The following is an 18,603-nucleotide window of genomic DNA, read 5'->3' as shown; positions in this document are numbered from 1 at the left end:
AACGGAGATTATTCTCTGGGGTATTAGGCACTTAGAAAATTTTCAAATAAAAATGCAGGATTAAAACAAATCATACATTTAGACATGCATTGTATATGTCTCATTTTTCTAGAATGATCATATCTTTCTGACTGGACAATCTGAAATCATATTGTTTGGAGAGCTACATTTATCTACTGAAACGCTATTTATAAATTTATGTGAGGTTTTTTTCTAATTATTAAATAACAAAATCGAGTTGTATTGTGATTATATTATGTCCGTAGAAAATAATATTAAGTTCTCAGAAAAAATTCATGTAAAAATAAACTCCTAATTAAAAAATGAAAAAATGGTGTATAACTCATCCTAAATCTGGGAAAAGCAAGATACAATATACATAAGGGGAATGATCAAGTAAAGTATATTATACACGAAATCTCGGCACTGTAATTTGGGCCATGGCAACAAAGCTACTACAGAATTCTGTAATCATGCAGCCAATACAGTTGTTTTAATCTGGGCCAGCAATCTACTCCTGAATTCTGTAATCATCCAATATTGTTATAAAATCATTGTCAGGAAAATGAGGAAGAAGCTACAAACATCCTGTGTAATTCGACCTACACCGAGCTTCTGCTTCATGTCTTTTTCTCACTGCCTGGAGGGATCGAGTCCCATCATTCTACTGTGTAACAGTACATGGATCGAGGGATCGAATTCCTTCTTAAACAGACACTTCTTCAGAGGTGTGTTCCCAAATTTTTTGATCTCGTTTTCCGTTATACCCGGTAGCTGTCAGCCTGTGTCGGACAATGTGCATGTCAGAGGAACAATAATTGCAAAACGAACTTTTTACTATTTCAGAATTCGAAACATTCACATTGGCATTAATGAATGAAGTATACTGAATATAATTGTTTGTTACCTGTTTCGTAGAATCGCATGCGGCTGGATAATAGTATGTTCTTCTTCCTTTGGAAATGAGCCTCTTTGTCTCAGATAATTTGACCAGAGAAAACGACAACTCGGTCATGGGCTCACTCAAATTCAGTAAGTACATAGCAGCTTCGCTGCAAAAATAATGAAGAGGAAATATGTTTATGCAAATACAGAAAATTACAGCTGCATATGCTGAAGAAGGTTTCACAACTGGCCATACCACATAATTTCTACACGATCTGTTTATCCAATGGAAAAATCAGTAACGCTGATTGTGCAACCGGTGTCACATTAGCAGAAGGCAAAGATGAATCCAATATCGTTTAGGAATAACTAAGAACAGCTTTGATTGAATCGTAAATAGGATGATAGTCGTGGGTATTATTCATTTGGAATCAAAATGTTCAGCCCCGCTCACTAGAAAATGATGAAATAAACACCCCGACTCAGGCTTACTACAAATAGAAAACAAAGTGTTCAAGCATCAGCAGAACAATAGTTGTAACCCTAAAATTGACATCACAAAATGGCATTCATTCACTTACCGAATAAAATTGTTTGTAACGTGCTTCGTAGAATCGCGTGCAGCCAGAGAATACTAAATAGTATGCTCTTCATCCTTTGGAGGTAGGCCTTCTTTGATATCGGGTCTCAGAAAATTTGTCCACCGCAAATGGCAGCTCTTCAGCCCCATGCATATATTTCTGTTTTGTTTAATGGAAAAGGTTGCCGTTTACGTTGGACAAATATCTGGGATCCATATCTCTGTATATCTTCACTGGTAATACAATATTTGCTGGTTACGAACTGTCTGCTCAATAGTAAGATCGGAGACTTCATTGAGATTGTATCCTTCTTGGCATAGTAAAATCCCCATTGTAAACTCCCACCCATAAACCTTTTCTTCTCATAAATTTTTTAAAGTTTTACTAAGGAAAATAAATACTGCAAACATTTCTCATAGCAGTCTGTAAAGCATGTAACTACTCTTAATAAAACGATAAGTATATGGAATAAAACTACAAGCAGTGATATGGGATGTCGGCGGACCGCCTTGCTTCCGAAGAGCATTGCCAACGCGTTCTCCATACTCAATCTGAGAGGTAGCTGCGACATCCAAAGATGAAGGATATTATATAGCGCAATATTGCAGCAGACGATCAGATCGCAGGCATATTAACATTATTAAATGAAGCCATTCAATTGCAAAGACAAAGAGAAGCAATATTTTCTGGTGAAGATGAAGAGTAGAGTGGATATTTCCATAAAAAAAAATGGACAAAAATATGGATCTTTCACAAAAGACAAAATAACTCATATTTAGAATATCATACTTAGTTATCGTTTGCATCTTCTCGAAAGTAATATATAGCGGATTAGCGCAGCAGATCGTTGGCTACCAGACATGAAAATGCGCGTATTCTTCTCTGATGGGTGCGTTATTTGAAAACCTGAGATGGCTTAGCGGATGCAGTAAGCTAAGTGATCCAACAACAACAATAATAAATAGAAATGACTTTGTGTACATTAATAGTAATCCATGATATTTACCTACTCAATTTAAAATATTGCTGCCACGTCCAAAAATCCCGTACCTGATATGGCAGAATGGCAGCAGATGATCAGCTGCAGGTAGAGATTTCTTCAGAATAGCGATGGAAATTCGCGTATATTAAATGCAGAGCTGTAAAGCCATTCACATGCCAGGCGGTTAAAAAACAATATCGTCTCGTGAAGATGAAGAAAAATAACAAAACTATGGATCTTTATTAAATAGGCAAAAGTATTTCATACTTGGATTTGAAACACTATAAATATTTTACTAAAAAGGCAAAATAATTAATATTTAAGATAGGAGATAGGGTTCTTAAGCTTTTGATTTTGGTTTTTCTTGCTTATTGATTCTTCTTATATTTAAATCGTCCTATTCTAACCGCATCTGTAACTTTTTGTATATACATTTTTCCAATTCAATAATCGTATTGCATTTTTAACTTTACGATATCATATTTTTCATAAAATATTTTGAACTTCAGATAAATGAAATTATAAATTACAATTAAAATAAAAAAATAAAAAAATTGTAACTTATAGCCGAATATTGCGGCAATGGTCAACCCAAGCCATGACTGTATGTATATTAAATTTATGACAGTAAAATAATTCGGATGCACCCAAAAACAATAACTACGATGACTGTAAAGCCACGACTAGGGAAGGCTATCTAATTATTATGATAGGTAATTAGTATATTTGTTAAATTAATGTTCTGATTTTATTTGTTTTTGTTTTTTTTTAATTAAATTTTAATGTATGTTACTTGTAGTATAATAATAGTTTTAATAGTTTAATTGGTTGAGTTTTTGTTGTTAAGTAAGTTAGTTAGTTGGCAGGTTACGGAATCAAATATCATTTCCTTCAAGCCTTTGGGGTTAGGCTTGTTTGTTTGGCTGACGGGTAGATCCTTTCACGTTGATTTGCCTGGTTGATCTCTCTAGATTTTCCAGAAGGGTAGATCCTTTCAGATTGCTTAGAAGTGGATGTATTTGCCTGGTTGATCTGTCTAGATTTTCTCTCAAAGAGTAGATCCTTTTGAGTTGCTTAGATTTTCCTGTGGATATAACGCTACCTAGTGTCCGAACCACCCATAAAAAAATAAATATAGTATAATTATTAAAATTTTATTGTTGTTTTATTTCTTTTAAATAATGGTCAAAATATAATTTTCCATCAAGGAAACATGGTAAAAATATAATTTTCCACCAAGGAAACATGTCACGTGGAAGGTCCTCAAAGTTGAACTTTGTGTAAAGCGCACTCATGAACTTGTCCTTCATATGAGAAACCATCAAAAGTGTTTTAAAGAGAACAATCTAAAGAGGTTACAAATTCTTTTGGAAAGTAGTAGAAATTTTAGTATGATTTTTGTTAAAATTTTTTAGAAATGTAGAAATTTTGGGAAATTTGTGTTGTAGCTGTTAAATTTCACAATTTTGGGTGTTAAGGGGATTTTTGGTGGTGCTAAATCTATTTCCACCATAAAAAATATTCAAACACTCTTATTATCATATTTTTTGAAAAAAATAATCATCAAAATTATACAAAAAAAAATAACTTTCCCAACAATTTTATTTTCTCCCTAAACACGTTGTTTTAAAGGAGTTGTGTTTATCAACCATGCGAGTGAATAGATATGACCATTTTTCCTTCATCATTTTTGTGTGAATTTTTATTCGAAAATTTAGTTAAACATTTGGTTTATGAATGCATGGTTATATTCATGATCTATTTTTACCTCTTTCTATGATATGACTCAATTTGAAGTTGTTGACCACTTCTTATGGTATGATTCAATTTGAATTGGTTAGTATACATTTTGGTTATAGTTTTCTAGGTTTCTTGGAAATATTTTTTTAATGTTTAAAATTTTTTCAGAGTGTTTAATTTATTTGTATTTAAGGAATAAACAACAAAAAGTATGATTGAGAAAAAATTGTTTTAATACAAGAATCCTACTAAAATCTTTTGAAATTTAGAATAATCAAACAATGGCTACTACATTTTGTAGTTATATTGTTTAGAAGTGGAGTGAGTGATTATTTCTCAGCAATGGTTCATAATAATAGTTCGTTAATTAATTGTTTATAGTTTTTATCATGTAGAATTTGAAATTTATAAATATTTTATCTTTGTTATAACTATCATTTATTGAGTATGAGAGTTAGAGGAAAATTAAGTGTGTTAATTATATAGGGTTTATAGAATTTTAATTAAAATATCAATAAGTACATAGATAAGTATATCAATTTTGGTTCACGAGGTCTTGGATAAATAGTGATCAAGTGCTCTGTTAAGGAACTCTTTGATGTGAAGTCACCATTTCAAGTCCCCAGCCTGATCGAGGTGATATATTCTACATGATGAAGATGTAGTCCTCCCAAACTTACAAAAAAAAAGTAGATCAAATTTGGAATAAGATTTATAGAATTTTAATTTAATTCTCAATAATTATTAGATTGATAATAAAGATTTAAATTCCATAACATATTTTAAAATATTCTTAGTAATAATGATGGATTAAAATGTTGAGAATTATCTCAAAAATAATTATAGTTTTTTTTCTTTCTAATTATAATTAAAAAAATTGTCATATCTGTGATATTAATAAACAAATCTTTCTCCTACTTACAAGGTAAACATATCCATAATTAATTCTCTTATATAGAATGGAAACTTCACTTTGATGTATTTCGTCCCTTTAAAGTTCATTTAATTTACAAGGATTTGTATTATGTGTTATTATTTGATTACTGTCAAACATAATTACTGGCTATTGGTTTGCGACTTGGGATAAGTGGATAAGTTTAAGATTTTATGATTGTTAATTCTATATTCTATATGATTGTCTTTTAGAATAACTAAAGAGCTAGGAAATAAAATAAACCATAAACTGATATACATGACAATGATTATAGAAATATTTCTTGAAATACTTCACTCACTTGATTGTCATTCAATTGGATGGTCAACTTGGATCAGTCTTTACGGTTCACTTTGACTCAAAACTAAGAGACTATCTAGTTTGGGAGAATATGTCAAACACCTAATCCTTAACAAACAAACAAACTCATTTTCTAATAAAACCTAGAACTCTACACATAATGATCACACATTAATATAGACAAATAATAGCTAAATATTTTAACAACAAATCTAATTATTTTCTGATTTTTTTAATAACCATTTATTATAATGAATAAAACAAAGAATAATTCATAAAACTTATATCCTTTCTCTCAACACAACATGTTCTTCACGTTTCATAATAGTGTGTTTGGTTATGCATATTGCAACTCATAGATCTAGATACATGGAAAAATCCTTCATTTTAAACTCAAAATGAGATTACAACAAAAAAATCCTTTTATTTAACGCGATGAGTTTAAGAGATAAAAGAAGTAAAGTACATAATATATAACTAAATGAATGAAACGAAAAATGTGTTAAAAAAATTAAAAAATAATCCTATTATAAATAAAAAATAAATTATTCCATCTTCTTTTTCACCTGCTCTAATACTCAATAAAAAAGTGTAATATGTAGTGTTGTTGTTTAGTACTTGTTTCTTATGTAAAAAGTAATTGATAGACAATTTAGATTAATTACATAGTAAGGCATTTCTCTTTGAGAAAATTATGTCGTAAGGTGTTTCCTTTGACAAGAACTCGCTCAGCTTCCACTCTGCACCTTTTGGGAGCTTCGATCTTGTGTGTTAGACAATTGAAATATTATTAGTCGCCTAATGTGAATGTTGACTGGTTAGTGTGAGTTATGGTTAGTTAAGGTTATGTTAGTTGCCAATATTGCATATTTTGAGTTCAGGTAAATGGATGATATATCAAAATTGTGACAATGATCCATGGGTAGCTAAAAAACTCAAAGGCACACTACTCTTTCAGACTCTGCTCACCACTTTTCCATGGAATACTCTTGGTAACTAATTATTATTCATATGTTTATCTTTGTGTAATATAAGATTGAGTTTTAGTTGGTTCAAGGATTACTACAACTTGTGCCGAATTTTGTTATGCATTTGGTCATTTTGAAATAAAGTTCGTAAACTTATTGCAATTGCCTAAATATAATATTTGTTTCAAGCTAAATCCATGAAATCTTCAAACTGAAATCTCCATATCTATAAAGCCTCTGGTAAGAATACTTACATTCTTACTGAAAACGAGGTTTATTTTGAGATAAATATAATAAATTTACAGAGTTCGTCTGATTGTATAAGTTTCCTAAGATAAAAAGGTGAGATTTTGAAGCTAGACATATGTAAATTCATTCTGTAGTAAAAATGTTTGCATCTTTACATAATTCTATTTAAATTGCCTGATATTTTCTCTGTGAATCTAAAAATCTATAAATGCAGGTTGTACAGGGATCTTTGCCTATTTAGTGGTTTATTTTTAGTAAAAGATTGTAAATTTATTGGATCATCTTGAAGTTCAAAAGAAAACATCGCTAAATTTAGGCTTCAGTACAAAAGTGTGCAAAAGTTTGCATGCTTAGCCACATAGCGGTCCATTTGGAGTGAAAAAATATAAATTTATTTAAAGAACTTGATTGTATTCGTTTCTTTAACCTAGAAAGGTGAAATTTTGTAGCCGGACATATGTAAATTTGTTCTATGGTAGAAATGTTTGCATCTTTACCAAACATTTATAATTCTATTTAAATCACCTGGTATTTTCTTTCTAAATCTGGAAATCTGGAAATGCATGTTTTTATAGGGATCTTTGCCTTTTTAGAGGTTGATTTTTAGTAAAATATTGTGGAGAAATGATAAGACAAATCGAGTTTAGGCTTCTCCATGGGGTGAGTGGGGATATCATAGCTCTCTCTCCTCATTTTTAGTTTATGATATTTCATTGAAGAATTCTTAATTTATTGTAATCAAACATGTTTGGTTGTTGTGATGTTGCAGATGTGATCTTCGAATCGCGAGGGATATTAATATGTTTTTTAAAGGCTATTCTTCAAGCCTAATACCTGCTCTAATACTTTAACAAGGAGCCACTGCCGTGGCGGTAGTCCCTGCCAGGGTCTGCAGGGAACTTAGAGGAGGTGACAACCTTGCAGAAACCATATTTAACTTTGCCTTTGGATGACCAAATGTGATTAATGAAGAGTTTGGTGGGTGCGGCAATCACATTCCATCCAACATAAAACTCAGTTTTGTGCTTTGTGATACGAATATTATATTTCTACTGTAATATAATTTACTCTCTAAATATTTGTTAAGAATAAAACTTCTAATTTAAAAACAAAAAAACCGAACTTCCGTAAACTATTACATTAATTTATTAAGATATTTAAATTAAAACATTATTTTATATAATGAATATGATTATAAAATGTTTAAATTAAAATTTAGCAAATTGTCTATCCAGAAGTTATGAAATTGACCAATTAGTTGTTTCCCTAAAAAATAGGAGGTTGTATTTGGGAGTGGGAAACAAAATCTCATTAATGATCTAGCAACTACCTGCCACTTTTTGGTGAGGTGGAGGTAGTTACTAACCACAAAAGAGTGGTAGATTGGAAATTGATAAAAATCTTGTGTTTGATTTCTTTTGGCTCATTGTGAGAGAAAATGCTAAAGAGAAGCAATATCCTTGAGGGGATAATGGTTGGATGCAATATCAATGTTGAGAGGAGCCAAGTACTCAACTACTAGTTTTCCGAAACTACTGATTTTGAAGTCAGTGTCCTTACCTATTGTTCTTTTTTCTTTGGAAAAAGTAAATAATTATGTTTTTCATTAGAAAATTCTATGTAGAAGAAAGAAAATAATTTAGTTACATTTTACTTACTCATTTTCCATAGTAAAAGAAAAGGAAAAGAGTTAGTTATAATTTTATTAGAGAATTTTGAACTGTAAAGAGAAAAGGGCTAATTGTTTTGTTTTATTTTATAAATTTTATATAGTAGAAAACTTATGGTTATATTTTTATTCATAAATATTGTGTGGAGGACTATTAAAGGAAGAAAACTAGAAATTATGCTAAAGAAAACAATCGCATACATAGTAGACATTTAATGTGTTAATTGAGAAATTAAACATGAAGGTATTTGTTGAAACTAGATAGGTATTGGTTATGTATGCAAGTCTATCTATATGTGTTATTTCAACACACCACACCTAGTAATACAGGATTGGAAAACCTTGTTCGACTTTGAAGAGTAAATATGTATACAAAACAATAATAAAATATGTATATAATAAATTTTGATTAACGTAATAACTCTTAATCTTCACTTTGTGAATATAATAAACTAGGCTAGATACACAATGATGGAAAATACAAAAGTATCAATATTTACCATTGTTTTCACAAGAAAACACAATGGTATTGTTTTCCAAAATTATACAAAGTTTCATTTATGATCTAAAAATATCATTACATGGAGAGAAGATTTGGAAGAGCTCTAACCAACCTCAAGAAACATGTAATTAGAAAAATAATTATATAACTTAAATGTTTTCTTCATAATCGAAAACAATACTCAATACATGAGAGGCTCATATCATTTTATAAATAATTATGTTTCAGAGGAACTACATGTCCCAAAAGACGTGAAAGAAAACAATTAACAAACATTTCGGAGGTTAACAGTCGGGAGATTCCTCTTCGAACAAGAGAAATCACACCCATGTAGAATGAGAAACCAAAATTTGGGTACCTTAGACGTGGCGGAAGAGTTGAATAAGTTGAAATCAAGCCATGCCAAATTTGGAAAAGTTAAAGGAAAACGCTATGTTCAAAAGAGAAATCGGTACCTGAAATAAGCATATACGAAATTAATAATTAGTAAACAAGAACTAGATAAATAACACAAAGAAAATTTAGCATTAAAGGAACAAATGTGAAGAGGGTTATAAAAATAACTTGAAAATAAGTTACAAAATTTTGATGGCTTCTTCCACCTATACAAGAGTAAAATTAACTTATTTACTATACATAGAAAAATGGTTGCTATCTAAAATAAAGACAACAATGTTATAGGTAAAAATAATTAAATATTGAACTCAGAAATTATAAAGTGAATAACAATGTAAACCCCGTGATTACATTATTTTAACCTATGTAAAACAAATAATTGATTTTTGGATAAATACCAATCTAAACTCTGTACAATGTGGGAAGGAAATAATTGCTGAGTAATTAAGAACTTCAATTCATAACTATTTTTGGGTAAATTTACCGCAGGCATATGACTTTATCGCGCTTCATGCAAATGACAAGATGAAAGAAATGAAGAACTTTAGCACAAATTTTTTTTGGATTTATTTGATTTCGAATCATGGAAATGCAAAAAAAAAAAAAAAAAGTGTGGCACATAAATTCATGACAGAAAAATGCTAAAAATTCAGACCAATAAAGAATAGAATGAAAATCTTAGGGCATCAACAAAAATGATACACACCAAAAATTACAATACACGCACCCAAAAAAATACGAACGGCCCTAACCAAAAAAATTAAAAATAGTTACCTGAGCAGTAGCATAGGGAAGAGCGGGAGACATCCTTGCTGCCTTTTCTCTATAGAAAACTGTCCTTTCCGCATCAAATACTGGTTGGACAGAGACGGCATTAGAGAAGCCCAGAAAGATAATAGCTGCGAACATGGATCCCAAAGCATTGAATATATCTTGTTGCTTTTGCCTGCAAACAACATCCAACCACACATAAGAATTGGATCGTTTTGTCCACATCGAACAACACATTAGAATTGGAGAAAGTAATGTTTACATGTTTCGATCAATTCTGCAAAAAATAGAGCCAAATATTAGGGCTTAGCAAAAGGTGAAAATGAGTCGAACGGTGTTGTACTGAGGATTTCACCAATACGACCAGTGCTGCTTCCAGAAACAAGCCATGGTTTGAACGGCAAAGGATTGACCAAATTTCCGTTCGAAACACAAATCCTTTGAGTCCGGGGCAGGTTGGCTCAGTTCGTGAATGAGAATTTTATTATGCCTGTGCAAAAAATAACGATACATTTCGTTTTCAGTCACATGAATAAATCCACATACATAAAACACAAAAATGCGGGCATTATTGCTAATGGATCTCTAAATTATAAGTCAAAAAGATAATAAATTGGGATAAATAAATAAGAAAACTTTTTTTTTTTTTTTTGTTCGAAGAAAAAAAATAGAAATATGTTTTATTAGATGTGAAGATTGTTTTATATCAGCTTATATCTATGGCAGGCTTTGCCTTAGCTGGATTGTAAACTTTGTACATATAACCAAAAAAATTGATCACTGATATATCAACAGAATATTAACAAAAAACAGTAACAATAATATTGTAGTCTAGGTCACAAACCTTACCATAACTTACGCCCTTCCATAGCTAATTTCCCCCGGTGACTGAGATTACATGATAATCGACTGCCCTTCCATAGCTAATTTCCCCCGTTGACTGAGATTACACGATAATCGACTGCCTGTTCTGGACGATAGAATCCAACCGCTGGTTGAAAGAAAGAATCAACCCAAGGTTGGGATGGATAATAAACTGGCTTGCTGACTTGTAGATAGCACTAGAGTTGCATGCATGCAGATAGACATGTGGCAGATACAAAACTTTGCCCCAACTGCACTTTGGATAAAATGAACTTTGGATAAAATGAAGGCAAGTTTGTGTCAGTGAATTATATGTAGTTTGGATATAAAAATCTTTAGTGAATTATATTTAGTTTGGACTAGGAATTTACAAAATCCGCTTTAAGTAGGCATCAAAACATGAGAAATAATCAAATTGATAATCACATACTTATTAAGCTTTTTTATAGTATGAAAATAGGGAATATCTGAAAAATAAATAAAAATGGATAGTAAATGAAAGGGTAATAGGTTCCAATAAGTTTATAAAAATTTCAAAGTTAAATCTTGATAATTATAAATTAAAACATAGTTATTAAAAATAAAAGTAAATAAAGAAAAAGATTAAAAAGAAAAAAAGAGTAAAGTATAAATGGAAAAAACATAAAATGGAAAAACATATATTTTATATATTTTACAAAATATAAACAAGAGCGATATTTTTTTGAATATTTAAATGAAGGGATTATCATCGAAACTTTTGTTTACATATTAAAAAAGAAAAAATATTATTTTAAATTATGAATATGAATTCAAAAATAATATGTTTGTCAAGATGAATGAAAATGGATTATTTTTGGTTTAATGGTACAGAAAAATGATATTTGATTTTGAAATCACTACGAAATGAAAAAGTAGTAGAAGAAACATCTATATTTTAGTTTTTGCATTATTTCATTATGTTACCAGAAAGGAAAATAAGAAAAATAATATTTCTTATCTACAAAATTAACTTTGAATGTCAATCATATATATGTAAGTGTGATATATTCTAAATTGTTGTTAAAAAGATATTAGGAAAAATGAAAAAATATTTAGTTTTTGCATTATTTCATTATATTACCAGAAAGGAAAATAAGAAAAATAATATTTCTTATCTACAAAATTAACTTTGAATGTCTATCATTTATATGTATGTCTGATATATTCTAAATTGTTGGTAAAAAAGATATTAGGAAAAAGGAAAAAATATTAAATTTTCTATGGTTTATAACATTTCATATTTTTGATGTGGTTACTTCAAAGTTATGCCCAAAAAAACATAATACAAGAGATTACACAATGATGCTACCCTTTCAGGGCTCTAATCGGAATATGGAAAAATAGTAATATTTTGACTAAAGAAATTATTAGAAATAATTGTTAAAAACTTACTAAAATATGACGTAAAAAAATGAAATATATCAATTCAAAGTAGCTGGTAGAAAATAAAACTTTTATTTATAATATAAAAATCTTTTGCATGAGAAAACCTTGGATAGCAGAAAAGTTGAATATCTTTTGCACCTGAAAACTTTGGATATCAGAAAAGTTTGCCGCAAGGACACGCAGAAGAGGTACCAAAAACTTAGGATATCTTACTTTTACCCGTCTTGAAACCTGTGAAGCCGACAATAAGACCTTCAACTTTGTTGGCCAATCAGAAATTACATAATAAATTTTATATTATTTTTTAATATGAAAACTTTGGTTAAAATTGTGATGTATAGCAATATTTTTTGGTCAAACAAGAGATTAATAGGCAGTCAACGCACGATCGATTGCTAAGAGTCCCAGGCAGGGACTAATAAGATTAGGACAAAGCCAACCTTTGGTGATGAAAAGATTAGGACAAAGTCAACCTTTGTTGATGAAAATGGGAGATTGAGGATTCAACCTTTTCATTTGTTTTTTGAAGGTCCTTTTCATGGATGAAACCTTTTCCCTCCTAACATGTGCAAGGTATCCATTCTTTTGTTGAATTGAGGCTTCTGTGATCCATAATAGTTATAAGTAGAACTTCCGGGTAAATCACATATAGAAAGACCTTTGTCAACGCGTTTCGAACCAACTAGTGTGGTTTATCGTCAAGACAAGTTGAAGAAACAGATCCAACAATTGCATGTTATATAGTCTGAGCAGAGCCAACAACGACTATCTTTACCAACTGCTAATTTTGACTAAGGGACCAGGGTCAAAAAGTCAATTTGATAATTAAAGGAAGTTAGTTAAATTCTTTGACCATACCTCAAATATATATATATAAAATAATTTTAATTGGAATTCATAGTTAAAAAGGAATCATTCAATAATTAAGTTATTTTAATTTAAAAGGGATTTAGTTATATGGAAGATCTCACTTTTAATATATATAAGGTAATAGTTAGTTAGAATAACTATATATTAGAACAAGAGATTAGCAATAAGTTAAAAATTAGAAATAAAATAAAAATAAAAGTAAATAAATAAATTTAATAAAGAACATAGTTGTAAAAGGTTAAAGTAAAAAAATAAAAAATAAAATAAAATAATTAATTAATTAATTAAAAAATAAATAAATAAGTTAATTAAATAAAAAAATAAATAATATATATATATATATATATATATATATATATATATAATAATAATAATAATAATAATATATATATATATATATATATATATATATATATATATATATATATATATATATAATAATAATAATAATAATAATTAGAAAAAAAAAGGACCGGAAGAAAGAACAATAAAAAACCCAGAGCAGGAAGGATAAACCCTAGGAGGAAGGAAGGCCCCAGGGGGAATAATGAAAGCTTGAAAAGGATAAAAGGGAGGGGGGGAAGGAAAAGAAAGACTAGGACGAAAGGGCAGGGATCCAACAACTACTGATCTTCTAGCCATCATCTCTATTGAGATTGTTGGGCCTTCTTTCAATCTCAATAGCTTCCCTGAATTTACGATGATGGAACTGAGCAACCTTGGCAATAACCTTGGCCTCCTCTATGCAAACCTGATGATTGGTCTTTTCCACGTGCTCTGCTAACGCTGAAGACTTGGTTCTCCCATGTCTTAGGTCAGCTGCATGTTCGCTGATTCTCTGATGGATGGAGCGCCCTGTTTCCCCAATATAGGGAGTCCCACAAGAGCAAGGGATCAAGTAGACACCCTTCATGTCCTTTGGGTCAACGGGATCTTTCACCGATCGGAGGGAACTACGAATGGTGCTGAGGGGCCTAAAGGTCGAGGGAATATTATACCTTTTAAGGATCCGAGCAATCTTGTCCGTGGTTCCTTGGACATAGGGAAGATGGACACCTAGCCGGCGTTCCTTCAGCTCTTTTTTAATTAACGCATTTCTAGAGGCTTTCAGGAAGGCCTTCTGACCGAGGTGCCTACTATAGCCATTTTCCACAAAGACATTAAGGAGATGGGATCTCTCCTTATCGAGGCTCTCTTTATCAGAAATCCTAAGCGCACGAGTAGCGAGGGTGTTAAGAACACCCATTTTCTGAGCAGGGAAATGATGGGAATTGGCGTGAAGGTACTGCTCAGTATGAGTTTTCTTTCGGAACACAGAGTGGGAAAGAGAGCCATCCTTATTCTTGGATATAAGAATATCCAGGAAAGGGAGGCAGCCATTGACCTCTTTTTCCATGGTGAACTGAATGGCCGAGGACTGAGAGTTGAGGTGATTGAAGAATCGATCCAGCTCCTCTTGGCCATGGGGCCAGATGACATTAGTGTCATCCACATACCTTTTCCATAGCTTGGGAAGGAGACGAGCCGAGGCTAAAGCTTTGGCTTCGAAATCTTCCATAAAAAGGTTCGCAACAATAGGGGAAAGGGGGGAACCCATAGCAACATCACAGGTCTGTTCAAAGAACTCACCTTCGAAACAGAAGAAAGTGGAAGTGAGACAGATCTCAACCAGATGCGCAGTATCGGGATCTGTTAGATGATAGATCACTTCCAAGGCCTCCTTTATAGGGATGCAAGTATAAAGGGAGACAACATCAAAGTTGACGAGAATGTCCTCAGGGTTAAGACTAAAATCCTTAAGCTCCTTAATGAAGGATGCAGAGTCCTTTACGAAGGACTCAGTGTGGCCAACCAGGGGCTTAAGTTTAAGGGCAAGGAACTTAGCAAGAAGGTAGGTCGGACCACTAATGGTGTTCACGATTGGCCTTAGAGGGGCCCCTTCTTTGTGAATCTTAGGAAACCCATAGATTCTAGGAGTAATGGAATTGGTCTCAATGAGTTTGTGGCCTAGGGAACTCACCGAGCTACTAGACTTGATGGCGAGAGCCACAGTCCTAGAAATCTTCTTCAAAGGGTTCTTGGTTAGTTTTTTATAACTGCCACTATTGTGAAGATGATCTAACATCTTCTTACGGTAATCATCCTTGTTAAGGATGACCGCAGCCCCCCCTTTGTCAGCCTTCAGAATGACAATATCTTTGTTCTGATTTAACACATTAGATAACACCCATCTAAAATGGGTTCTTATATGCTTAGTTCTCTAGAATGACAACACATGTTTTGATATGTATATTTGGATCTATAACTTATGATGTATAGTTCTGATATGCACATACAAAGTTATGATATTTATTCTTCAAGATTATTTTTTTGAATTTGAGATAAATAATTTGGATGAGGGATTAGACAGATTTAAACTTCTATGGTCTATACTCAATGGACAATGCATCCAAGGAATACACATAAACACCCGTATATTCACCCAAATATTTGATGGATCATTCATCTCACTTTCTTCTGTGGGTGAAAATAATATTTTTAGAAATATTGCATGGTGATAATGTTCTATGTTGCAGGGAGAAATAATAATTGATATGACGCAAAATTCCTTGGAATGGGAATGAATTGATAAAAAATAATATATTTATCTAGGAGATGGAAGTGGAGATTTCTTCCCTTCTTTGAAGTTGAGGGATGGAGATCATATTTTTCCCATAAAGGAGTAAGTCAGACCGTGAGACCATATTCTTGTTGCCCCATGTTTCTTTTTGATGTCGTCGAGATAGGGTTTGACAGACGATCCCCTTCATGTTAGGACCCCTATACACACATACCTTCCTTTTTACCCAGAGCTTAGACCCAATTTATATTCCTTTATGTGTTTGGTAAAGGATTTGATGGGTTTGACAAACTTATCTTTTTATAGTTCAGGCCTATCGGCTTACTTATGGTCCCACGATACAACCCCTGATTTGAGGGAGGGCCAGGTTGAGCCTACAGGAAAAATTTTGGTTGGACAACCCTGTATGGGAGACATAGGTTAGACAGAAGCGAGAAGACATTCAAAATTGAAATAATCAACTGAATGAAGGGAAGGTATTTCAATCTTGAATTAGCAACCGATAGCACGCTTCTTCTTTTCCTCGATAGGAGTCAAGAGTCGATCCAACAATTGATGCACTCGATGCAAGGTGTTGATGCAAGTGTGGTGCTCGATGCTTAGCTTTAATTTATATCCTATCCCAATTAAAGGAGTAATATTTCATCCCAATACAATCCAATGTCATGTACTAACTCCTTCCTCTACCCATTTGAAGTTCCCCACCAAAAAGCATGGAGCCGTGTCATTTACTTATCAACATATTTATTAAGCCATGTTATTGCCTGAAAGACGAGATTGATTTATTTCAATGGATTGAGAAATGAATCCTTCTGCTGGTGCTTATTGACAAGGTGCTTGATCTTGCTATGCTCGAGATGAATAACTTTGTTTGCTTGCTTTCTAATTTCCCCCATATTCCCTAGATGAGTGAGATTGAGATAAGTTGTTAACTAAAGAAGAGATAGTGCTTGAGCTATGTTACACATCCATACGAGCATATCAATAGGCGCTTTCCCAGTGAGTACTTTTCACTACTAATGCTCTTTTTCACTCTCTTGAGTCAATCCTAGTTTTAATTTTCACGGTAAAGGTAAGGACGTATTAAGTGGGTTAAATCAAATTAGAAAACACATTAAATCATCCATCGAGTCACCTACTTACAAAAGTGAGTTCGCTTCACCCCTTGTCCATAGAGATCTCGTGGCATGCTTCTTTCTGCTTGCCCCATCTTTTGAAGCTGAAAAGGCCCTATCCTATATAGTGAGAGTAGGGCTAGTAGAAATTTATGGAGGGATGTTAAGGCTGGAAAAATTCACATGAAGTTGTGGTGTTGATTAATGTTTTGGAAAATACCATCTTTGGAAACTTTTCACAAGAACTATGATATTGTCAATGATAAAGTGCATGGATGGTCTAATGCAAAGGATTTTGTAGATTTTTTGGTCAAATCGCTCAAGCCTTAATCATTGTAATCTTTGTCACATGCTAATCATTTTAATCATTATAATATATGCTAACCCCCTTTCCCCGCGATGCAACTTTTACATTGATGATTTGTATTAATGGCGCATATTAGTATCTGGATACTAAAAGAATTGTCCATATATTTTTATAAAATTGTATTCAAAAGTTTCGCTGAAATCTCACTTCAAAGTGTACCCTTCTGAGAGATGTGCATAGATTCATTTGACTTTGAAGGGAAAATTTTAATATTTTTAAATCATTTTAATATATGCTAACCCCCATTCCTTGCGATGCAAATTTTACGCGGATGATTTGTATTAATGGCTCTTATTGGTATCTGGATACCAAAAGCATTGTCCATATATTTTTATAAAATTGTATTCAGAAGTTTCACTGAAATGTCACTTCAAAGTGTACCCTTTTGAGAGATGTACATATATTCATTTGACTTTGAAGTTTATACTTGTGACACTTAACATATGTGAGTTAATATCCCTCTATTGTGATAAAAATGAAATTGTGTACCCTGAGAGATGTACATATATTCATTTGATTTAAAGGGTAGAGTTTAATATTTTTAAATTTATTGATGCTTCACTATTTTAAATTTTAAGGAAATTCTATACTTTACACTTAAAAACAAAGACTTAACATATGTGAGTTAATAGAGGGTTAAAAACAAACACTTAACATATGTGCGTTAATATCCCTCTATTGTGATAACAATTATGTGTGAAATCATCGAAGTGAACGTGGACAATTACTCCATTCAAGTCATAGTTATAGATTTGCAAAGAGGTTGATTAAAGCAAGGTTCAATACCAAGAGGCATATAACTGTTATTTAGGATTACCAAAGTGATGAGACTCAATTTTTTTCTAAAGTTCATTTGGATGGTTTTGAGGGATGTCATGAATGTTTAAGATAAATATTTATTTTCTATAACAAGGCATATTCATGTATGTGGAAATGAACATTAGTTTTTTTGTTTTGAAAAATTACATCCACAAGTGTTGGATCTTAGGATCTCAAGATACACACCAAAAATATTTCTCTTTGCAAAAACAATTTCTTCCAACCATTGAAATTTTTCATTGGAAATGCAATTTTTTTAAGTAACATTTACATCTGTGGCTCATTCAATCTAGAGTTCACCAAAATGCAGGCTGGGTACATGTATGAAAGTCTTACATACTGACTTGGAAAAGAATGGAATCAATTTGTCTCATTAACGTATTATAATTATGAGTTTTTTTTTTTAATCGTGTGTCTGAAATTTGAAGTTCCATTGTGCCTTCTATCCTTGAATTTGCACTCAACCATAATGAATCACCTGTCCATGATAGGAATTGGTGCCTTCTTTTTTGCATGTGAGTGAGAGAATACATTACATGTTGTATACCTTTCTTCTGCATACTT

At 32.0% G+C, this 18,603-nt stretch overlaps 1 long non-coding RNA gene across 1 annotated transcript; it reads right to left on the bottom strand.

The window, feature by feature from the left end:
• Nucleotides 1-389: 389 nt before the first annotated feature.
• LOC149193349 (uncharacterized) lies at nucleotides 390-2,371 on the bottom strand. The gene is made up of 3 exons (XR_016254941.1): nucleotides 2,256-2,371; nucleotides 1,467-2,028; nucleotides 390-1,052 (listed from the first exon to the last, which is right to left on the bottom strand). It is a non-coding gene; the product is annotated as an uncharacterized LOC149193349 (long non-coding RNA).
• Nucleotides 2,372-18,603: the final 16,232 nt, after the last annotated feature.

This window comes from Pinus tabuliformis, chromosome 2_2 (genome assembly GCF_031772625.1).
Source record: "Pinus tabuliformis cultivar Carrire ecotype Pingquan chromosome 2_2, CPIR1, whole genome shotgun sequence".
Taxonomy (NCBI): Eukaryota; Viridiplantae; Streptophyta; class Pinopsida; order Pinales; family Pinaceae; genus Pinus; species Pinus tabuliformis.
The sequence above is the reverse complement of the archived record's forward strand: the minus strand, read 5'-3'. Positions and strand labels throughout refer to the sequence as shown.